The 10,110-nt window shown below is 47.7% G+C and overlaps 1 long non-coding RNA gene across 1 annotated transcript; it reads left to right on the plus strand.

The window, feature by feature from the left end:
* Positions 1-73: 73 nt before the first annotated feature.
* 4930417O22Rik (RIKEN cDNA 4930417O22 gene) lies at positions 74-8,227 on the plus strand. The gene is made up of 4 exons (NR_045806.1): positions 74-132; positions 3,348-3,517; positions 3,704-3,754; positions 7,323-8,227. It is a non-coding gene; the product is annotated as an RIKEN cDNA 4930417O22 gene (long non-coding RNA).
* Positions 8,228-10,110: the final 1,883 nt, after the last annotated feature.

A 10,110-nucleotide genomic window follows, 5' to 3' on the forward strand; every position in this document is an offset into this window, starting at 1 on the left:
AAACCGGATGGATGAGGACTAGTGGGCAGAGACAGCGGATAAGGGACCAGGTGGAAGCTAACTAAACCGGAAGTGGAATCTTTTCCTGAAGGGAGGGCTAGATGACTCCCTGAAGAGCCTTCCCTATCCCAGGTATGGATGACATTTTAAAGAGTCACCCGGCGCACACCATCATCAAAAGTTGGCAACTTCGTTTTACCTCCGGGTCTCCTTTCCGAAAGGAAAAGGCACCGGGGCTGGCAGAGAGCATGTAACTTAGACCGCCATCCCTGGTTTCGTGCCGGCACACGGTCCAGCCACATTTTTAGAAAAACGTTCCCTTTTAAATTTGACTTGTCTTACTTAGCCAGATTGACAGGGCGGGGGTGGATAAGTCCCTATGAATAGTGAGCACACGTGAATGAGGAGACTCATTATCTTAAATTGAGACTGGTTTCTAAGAAAAAGAGAAAGGGGAAAAAGTCACTGGGCCGACAGCTTCCCCCCTTCCCCCAGCCCGTAGAGGACCAGGGCTTTGCCACCCTCCTCCCTGTGAGTACACAGACTCCACTGGGCCCCAGCAAGAGGAAGGAAACAGACAGAGGGAGGAAATCAAGAGATTAGAGAAGTTGACAGACGGAAATAGCGACTCAGGAGCCGCGCTGTCCCGGCCTCGTTCCCCAGGGAGCCTTTTGTACCACGGAATCTAGTTGCCTGAATGAAAAATGATATCATTTATTTCTTTTGTCCAGGTTGCACTGTTTTCTGCAGACACAGAAATAACCTAACACCGCAACACCCGACTGTTGGCCAAGTGATAGAGTTATCTGTCATCTTGGCCCTCAATAATGTCCTGAATAAACAACCACAGGCTTGGTGTTCTAGGGAGGGGCCCTGCTCCCCCATCCCCGTGATGACTCTGCAAAGAGGCTTGAATGAGCAGCTGGCCGAAGCCAGTGCTGCTAGCTTGAGAAGGAGGGTGACTTTGTAGATCACCAGCAACACGTGCATTCAGTCCACAAACACTTGCAAACTCTGACTCTGGCCAAACTTAGTGCAAAAGGCTTGCAACTACAGATGTGCAGAGATGGCTGTGTGTTGGCCAGAAGTCAATATCAGATATCCTCCCGGGTCACTCACCATATTGTCTTTTCAGACAGAGTTTCTCACAGAACCTGGAATTCAAACTCCAGGGCTCCACCTGTCTCTGCCCCTGAGGCCCAGTACTAGGAGTTACAGATGTGTGTCAACGGGCCTTGTTGTTACATAAATACTGGCAACCTAAAAGCTTGGCTTGAAGTTTATCTTTTAGATAATAGGGCACTGTGGTTTGAACAGGGAAGGGAAGTGGTTTTGTATTAGAACTGCCTTGGTTCATTTTCGGTGGTTAACTACCTGAGGCTAGTTAATTTATTTAGAGGTGTGCTTTTTTTGCTCACGACTCTGGAAGCCTAAGAAGATTTGTATGACTTCTGGTGAGGACCTTCATGCTGGATAACATCATGGTGGAGGTCATTACGCCGCCAGCATGTGCAATAACCAAGCCACTTTCTTAATAGCTCATTAATCCATTCATGAAGATTCTGTTTCCGGGATGCAATTGTCTCTTTCCAGATGGCACAATGGAGATGGGGTTTCAGCATAAGCTCTATCAGGGGCATCATTCCTTGGGGTCATGAAGAAACCCTACCTTATGTAGTGTTTAAAACTATCTTTACTTATTGGGGTTACACATAAGCCACAGCACATGTGTGGGAAGTTTGAGGACAACTTACGGGAATCTCTTCTCTCTCTCCACCATGTGGATTCCAAGACCAAACTTAAGTTGTCAGATTTTGTGGCAAGCACCTTTACCCCTAGAGCCATCTCAGTAGCCCTCCACCCTTTGTTCTCTCAGGAGACAAATGCAGATATCTTTCTTATAAATTGCAAGGGTGAGAACATAGAAAGAATCGAAATATCCACTCATGGCAAATGACTGGGCAGTGACATCTTCGTAAAATGGGACAGTGTCCAGTAGTTTTAAATGATCTGGCATGAGGCTAGAGAGATGGATCAACAGATAAGAGCATTTGGTGCTCTTGCAGAGGACTAGGTCTTGTCTATGGAGGTCAGAAGAGGCTGTTGGATCCCCTGGAAGCAGAGATACAGTTGAAAGCCATCATGTGGGTGCTGGGAATCAAAGCAAGATCTGAAGCAAGGGCAGCCAGAACTCTTAACTGCTGAGCCAGCTCCCTAGATCAGTTAATATATATATATATATGTTTTTTACTTTTTCCTTGATAATTGTATTTGATCATTCCCACCCTGATTCCTCTCCTCCAGATAAAAAAATACTGCCAGGCAAGAAGGGGCCTGTGGGAGAGACTCAGGCAGCCTCTCAACTTCCCCTAGGCTTGTCTGGATGCAGGAGATCTTATGGCAGAAGGCAGATCTTATGGAATCTCTGAGAGGCATGCATACAGGAAACGCACTAGTTTCTTGGGCTGAGAGGCAAGGTCCCAGCCCCCTGCTCAGTGTTCCTGGAAGGTGTGGAACTCTCTCTTGTACAGGCTGGCCCTTCTGACCTGCTGTGATTTCTAGATCTCTACCTTGTTCAGTTTCCAGTACGCCAGTACCAATCTTGGAACCTGCCCACCAAAAGGCAGAAGTGATGTTTTAAAGTATCTAGGAAAGTCTTTTAGCAAAGCATAGTCTAATAAGAATGGTGTACATGCATGCTTTTGTGAGTGCATGACTCTGTGTGTGTGTGTGTGTTTGTGTGTGTGTACTTAAGTTTCATGAGCCAAGTAGAAGTGAATAGTGAATGTTCCCTAAGAGGGTTTGCAGTAGCTTTGGTGACTCGAGGATGCTCACTGATAAGGATGTTCAGTTTAGGGAAATATGAAGGACTCCTCTTTGAGAATGCACATCTGGAGACTGGAGAGATGGTTCAGGGTTCATAGACACCTGCTGCTTTACAAAGGACAGGAGTTTAGCTTCAAGCACCCACATGGTGGGGGGTTGGGGAGTGTCACAACTGTCTATGACTCTAGTTCTAGGGAGTCTATGCCTAGTCCTTCAGCACCAGACACACACATGGTATACATACATACATACATATGTGCAGGCAAATACTTATACATATTTTTAAAAGAATGCATTTTTAGACTTTTAAATTACACACACACACACACACACACACACACACACACACACACTAAGCAGGGTATCACTATGTAACCTAGCTGGCCTCAAAGTCAAAGAGTTTCACCTTTCTTTGCCTCCTAAGTGCTTGGATGAAAGGTATGCATCACCATGGCTCGTCTAGACTTCTTAACCCATGGGTCTCCTCCTGACAACTGAACCCCTCTTTTTGTTTGAGAAAGGTTTTCCCAACATTGCCCTGGATATCCTGGAGCTTGCTGTGTAGATCAGGCTGGCTTTGAACTCCCAGAGTGCCACCACTCTCAGCTTTGTAGAAAGAATATCTTACAAGCATCACCTAGAGACACTGAGGGCGACTCGAAGGAAGAAGCGAACCAGGATGGAAGGAGAGGTAACTAACCATGTGGAAGACACAGAATGGTTTGAAAGAGTTAAAGAAGTAAGAGCTAGTGGGGGAATGAGCCAAAGCTTATGTCTAAGCCACCTATTAATAAGTGCTCTCAGAGTAGTTATTGTTGAGAACTAAGTGGACGGGAGGAAATATTTATTACACAGCTTGCATCTATTTTATGTCCAGGTTGGAGCCACAGAGGGAAAGAAAAGCCAACATGTTATACTTGTCCCAGAGGTAAGCGTTGCTTCCACCCCAGCCTAGAGTCTGCAGCCTCGCGGCAGAGGGAGAGTGCAGGCGGTCCTGGAGCCACAGATGACTTTCTGAAATTCTGAAGAGACATGCACCCTAGAAGGACTTCAGGGCTGAGCATATGTAGTCTGCTGCAAGTCTGCCTGATGCTAGCAGCAAACCAGACAGACGCTTTAAGAAAAACGTGAGCACACAGCCAACAGTGTGGTTGTTATGCCTCTCAGGGGCCATTTGGTTTTCAACTCATAGGGCAAGATGAGCATGTGACATCAGAGTCACACACACAATCACACAATTTTAAGTACTGTACTTGCTCTCAGATTTTTCTTCCTTTTTTTCTTTGTGGTGTGTGTGTGTGTGTGTGTGTGTGTGTGTGTGTGTGTGTGTGTATGGGCACTGAGTTGGAGAACTCTCTGTAGTGACCTTCTCCAGACTAGACATACCTTCAGTGCTTTATATTCACAGGCCTTCTTGTTACCCCAGACCCTCATATATGGGCCCATTTACATCCATGAACATTTACACCTTACTCGCCACCTCCTCGGGGAGGACAAAGCCAGCCTCCTCCAGGGCCTCTATCTGTGTGCCAGCTAATTTTCTTTTTCTCTATAGGACTTTTCATTTCTAGACATTATGCAATGTACAAGTTATCCATCCAGGCAAGTCTGTTTCCCATTGACAGTGATACAACCCAGACCGACTGTGCTTTGACGACAGTAACAAGAAAGTTTAATTTGGCTCTGAGTTCTGGAGGTGCAAGGTGGTGGGTGATCCAGGGAAGGCCTTCTTGCTAGAGCTTCCCAAGGAGCAGGTCAGGTGACATAAGGCAGCAAAAGGTGTATGGGTCTCTCCCAGGCCCCCTCTCTCCATGTAGCCATTAGGAGCTCTGCAAAAGACCATCTCAAATCCCAAAGGCTCTGCTCCAAATGCTGACACTAGGTAAAGTTTTCATCTTCCCAGTACTTAGCAATGAGACTTCAGACTCATGCCCAAAACGTTAGAGACTGTGACTGTCACTATTTCTTGTAGATTTGACACAGTTTAGAATTACTGGGGAAGGGAGTCCATGAGAGATTTCGTAGAACAGGTTGTTTTGTGGCATGTCTGTGGGAGATTACCTGGAATATGAAGACTCCAATTCTACAGCAATGAACTATAACCTGGAATTATAATACTTATACATTCCTCTCTCTCTCTTAAAGTAGCTTTGGGCCGGCAGTGGTGGCGCAGGCCTTTAATTCCAGCACTTAGGAGGCAGAGGCAGGGGGATTTCTGAGTTCGAGGCCAGCCTGGTCTACAGAGTGAGTTCCAGGACAGCTAGGGTGATACAGAGAAACCCTGCCTCGAAAAACCAAACAAAACCAAACCAAAACAAACAAACAAAAAAGTAGCTTTGGTCAGGGTGCTTTATCCCAGCAACTGGAAGGAAACTAGGGCTGGACCACATTCAGATCATATCCAAACCATGCACCATTCAGCACTCCCCTCTGCCAGCACTGGGCTAGGAGTCCCACGAGGTGCCATGATCAGCCGAGCCTTGGCATTGGCTGTCTGCCACGCAGCTGGTACTCAGTCAGTAGCTGTAGAGCACAAGTGTTTCCCTCCTTTGGTCTCTGCCTCACCCTCTCCTTTCTCTGACTCCTCCCCTGACCATTCATCTCTCGCCTCTGTCTCCCATCTGTAGGAGAGACTGGTCCTGCAGCTTTGTCAGGCAGCAGAGGTCGGTGGTCCTCTGGGTCCTTCATCTTCCTCCCTCTTTTCAGATCTTTCTTGCAGACATCTATCACTGCAGCTGCCCACTGCCAGCTCCAGGTTCTTGGACAAGGACGAAGCTCAGGAGCCCCAGATGACTGTAGGAAAAGGAGGAATCATATGGACACACAAGTCAAGTCTCAGTCTCCAATACTGCCCTGCTAGGCATACAGAGAATGTGACATCATTCAAAGCTCCCTTCAGTGCCCACAGCCCAGCTTCTTGCCTTTCTTCAGGGAGCTAATATCCTAATTGCGGCGCATCGTTAATTGCTTCCATTTCTTCAGGCATGACTGACAGTATCTGACTCCAACACCACCTACTCTTCTTTTTGGCTTCTGTTTCCCAGTGTGGTGAACCTGCTGAAGAGCCATTGCAATGCAAACCCCATGCAGATAACATGTACACCAGGTTCCATGTATGCAGGGCCCTACCCTTCCTGCCTCTATTCATCTGGTTCATTTCCTTCCCTGACCCTTTCTGTATCTCCATATCCCGAGCCTCGAATCCCAAGTTTTCATTTCTTTGTCCTCTGCTTCGCTGATGGGGTCTCGAGGCTTGCTCTCACTCCCCACTTGACTCTCAGCAGGCCTAAGAACTGCTGAGTGCAGGGGCAGGGGCTCATTGATTTAATAGAAATACTTTAATAGAAAGTAGAATCCCAGGGTCTGGGGAGATGAAGCAGTCATTCAACCGATTGCCTTGCAAGCACTCAGATCTGGGTTCAAAGCCCAGAACCCACATAAAAAAGCCAGGTGTGCTCATATATGACTGTAATCCCAGCACTAGGGAGGCAGAGATATGCAGATCCCTGGGACCTACAAGCTAGCCAGCCCAGCCCAGTTGGCAAGCTCCAGGCCAATGAGAGATGCCCATGTTAAAAGGGGGGAGGGGTCTGTGGAAACACTACCCTAAGGCTGTCCCTTGGCTTCTGCTTGCATGTGCCCATACCTGCACATCAGTACACACAGTGTTGTTCTGTGCAAACTTCCTCGTTTGCTATGCACCACATACTCCTTGCTCCTGCAGTCATCGTAACCACACCCAGCCCATGCCATCTAACCAATCCACCCAGCCCCAGATGTGCAACTGCAGCACATTAGCCATCTTCCATACATCTGGTTCTGGGTGTGTCCGGATGAGAAACAGAGAGAGACCTGCTTTCCCGAGTCTTTTAGTCTAAAATGGCAAAGGGACAAAAATATGATTAATAAAATACGGGGACAAACACTCTGGCTTGTTTTTCTGTTTGTTCGTTTTTGTTTTCTTTTTCTTTATTTCTTTTGTTTTTGTTTTTTTCGAGACAGGGTTTCTCTGTGTAGGCCTGGCTGTCTTGGAACTCACTCCGTAGACCAGGCTGGCTGTGAACTCACAGAGATCCGACTGTCTCTGCCTTCTTAATGCTGGGATTCAAGGCAAGTGCTACCTCCACCCAACAAAAGGGGTGTTCCTTATGAAAGCTAAATTGAAGGGCTTTGGACTGGCCTGACTGCTCAGGGAAAGTGATCTTGTCTAAGGTTGAAGAATGGACACATTTACAGGCAGGCAGGGAGCTTCCCCAACTCCAGAAAGAGAAACAAGTACTTGGAAGTAGATAACTGGACCTCAGCCACTTCAAAGCAGGGAATACATATCTCCTGCCCCAAACTGGGACTTATTAAGGAATAAGACTAGAGCTGCTAATAACTACACAGGGCCATCGGTGTCACTGGGGGATCACCCTGCCCTAGTCTCACGTTACGAGGAACATTCATGGTCCTATTGACTAAAAGAAACTCTCCTTTGTCTCCTGTCTCTTTAGCCACAGAAAGAACCTCAGTGATGGCTTAGTGGCTAAGAGCGCTGGCTGTCTGCTCTTCCGGAGGATCCAGGTTCTGTTCCTAGCACCCACACAGTGGCTCATAACTGTCTGCAAGTCCAGTTCCAGGGTATCTGATGCCATCTTCTGATCTCCTCAGGCACCAGGCTTGTAAATGCTACACAGGCATATATTCAAGCAAAAGCACTCATACACCTAAATTAAATCACAAACAAAACAAGAACACTTTCAATACTTGTGGAACTTTCCCAAGACCTGAGACCTCATGTGCCCTCAGATGGGGAAACCAGGGTGCACTCCAAGAATGGGGAAGGCCCAAGTGCTCTCATCCTCAGTGGTCAGGAGACAGGGTTGGGGAATGTGGGCTCCTTTCAGGGAACCTGTGGAAGAGGGTTTATACAGGTCTCAGCACCAGATTTCAGTGTCTGTGGCTCTGGGTCACCCAGGAAGCCTCTGCAGACCCCTCTGTCTTCCCTGCAACAAGTCCAAGTCATTTCAAAGAGAGTGGGGACCCTGTGGCTCTTTTGGGTTTCTGCAACTTTGTCTCCTTTATGAGGAGGAATGGTTTGTTCTTAGAATGTAAGTAGGGGCTCTTCGAGTGAGAAGTGAGTGGTGTGTGCATGTGTGTGTGTGTGTGTGTGTGTGTGTGTGTGTGTGTGTGTTTCCTTCTGTCTCTCTGTCTGCTTGACTCTCAGCCTATTAATACAAGCCCTGTGATTAATACAAGCCCCGTGTCTGGCTGTACCCCAAGCACACGTGCTCCCTGCCATAGAGTACCACCCCTCCCAGATCAGCCTGTTGTTTGTTCTTTCTGATGGGCGCCAGCCTTGTAGACCCCATGGAGGTAGAATATAACTTTCCATAAATAAACTCTAACCTGACCTACAATTTGGACCTTGGGTTTTTTTTTGTTTTGTTTTGTTTTTTTTTGTTTGTTTGTTTGTTTTTTGTTTTTTCCCTCTTTGTGGTAATGGGATCACAGCCCAACCTAGTCTCTCCTGCATCTGTCTGTCCCAGAAAGCAAGTCCTAGGTGTGTTTGGGTTTGGGCATCACTTGGACTCTCTGATGCCCCTCATCCCTGGCATGTGATGGGAATACAAGGGCATGCTAAAGGATGGTGGATGGGCTCCCTGCATCCACGGCCAGCTCTGCTCAGCCTGTGTCTTTATGTGAGTGGAGTCTTTGCTTAGAGAGTCTGGGACCCCTTCTCCTTCAGGCAGCCTCTAGCAGCACTCTCTTCTGTGTTCCTTCTGGAATCACTGTCCCCTGGGGTCACCATAACATTATTTGTCTCTGCCGGCTCTGAAGCACAGTTAGTACATGACAGTACAACCGGTGTCTTCACCTATGCCCACTGGGCTCTGCATAGCTGAACAGGTGCAAGTACCAGGAACTGATCTTGGAATTGTTTTGGGGGAAGCTTTTTAATCCTGAGTACCCTGTCTCAGCTTCAATTGCAAGCCTGCCTCCATCCTCACCCTCTGCACCACACTGCCTTGTGGGGCTGGCCAAGGTCTCCATGGCCTCCTGCTCTAAGACATTCTTCAGGATGCCTGGATTCCCTGAAAAGTCCTTCCTGGAATCTGGAACCACAGGGACACCAGCAGCACTCAATGGTATTTTTCAAAGACATGATATTGATAATTCATTTAGGGGAATTCATTGGGAGTTGAAACAGAAAGCCAGTGAGGGCTGGGTTTAGAGCAGTAGAGAGCTTGCCCGGCAGGTACAAAGGCCCAGGTTCAACCCCCAGTGTGCACATACACAAATCAAGATGGAAGCTTATATTAGGGATAGAGTTCCCCTCACGCAAAGATGCACTTGACTGGATTTAAAGTGTTGCAGTTTCAAATCAAAAAAACAAAACAAAACAAAACCCTGGAGGGAGGGAGGAGAGGTTGAGACAGGGCCTCATAGCCAAGATTGGCCTCGAACTCCCAATCATCTTGCTTTCACACCCCTAGTGTTGGGTTTATGAATGTACTACCCCACCAGACCCATAAAGCAGGAGCCCTGATGTTGAAGGAAGAGCCAGGCATTGCCTCTGCTTTGGAAGGCTTTTACACTTCTATAGGTGTAAAATTCACATTTTGAAAAAGCTTGGCCCAATGATGAACTGGTCCTCAATTGTACTTGGCTTTGCATTTATCCCAATATCAAGCAGGACTTGGCCAGATGAGACACTATCCCGTGAAGGAATGAACAAGGGAAGATCTAGAATTGGGAATCAAATAGTGGGGTGGGGCTTTACAAGAGAGAGGACACATCAGACGCTGGGACAGTCCTGGAAGGTTCAGGGGCAGGCAAGAGTTCCATGAACCTTAAGACAGGGGAAGGAATTCATGTGGTGTCAGCAAGTAGATTCAGCTAACTGAAGAGACAGGGATAGCCGCAGGGCCACTGGGGCTTGATGGAGTGGGAGATGAACATCTTTGTGGGAGAAGGGTCTGGAGCAAGGAGGAGCAATGGGATGACCTGGACCAGGGAACTGGCTCGGTGAAACGTGCACTTTTGGAAGACAGTGTGGAGAGTGGTCAGCTAAAGGGAGGCTGGGGTGAGGGTATGACGATGACCCAGCTGGGGAATGAGAGCCAGGTTTGCAAAGGAAAGGATGAATGTGACTTTTCAAAGGAAACACGTATTGCCACAAGGGCTACCAGAGAGCAGTCGGAGGTGTTGTCAAGGTTTGGGTCTTGTGACCAAGGGAAGGGAGTGAGATGACAGTGGCGAGACATTGTGTGTGGTTGACAAAACAAGACCACAGCCTCC

The sequence above is a fragment of the Mus musculus genome, chromosome 11 (genome assembly GCF_000001635.26).
Source record: "Mus musculus strain C57BL/6J chromosome 11, GRCm38.p6 C57BL/6J".
In the NCBI taxonomy this organism is placed as follows: domain Eukaryota; kingdom Metazoa; phylum Chordata; class Mammalia; order Rodentia; family Muridae; genus Mus; species Mus musculus.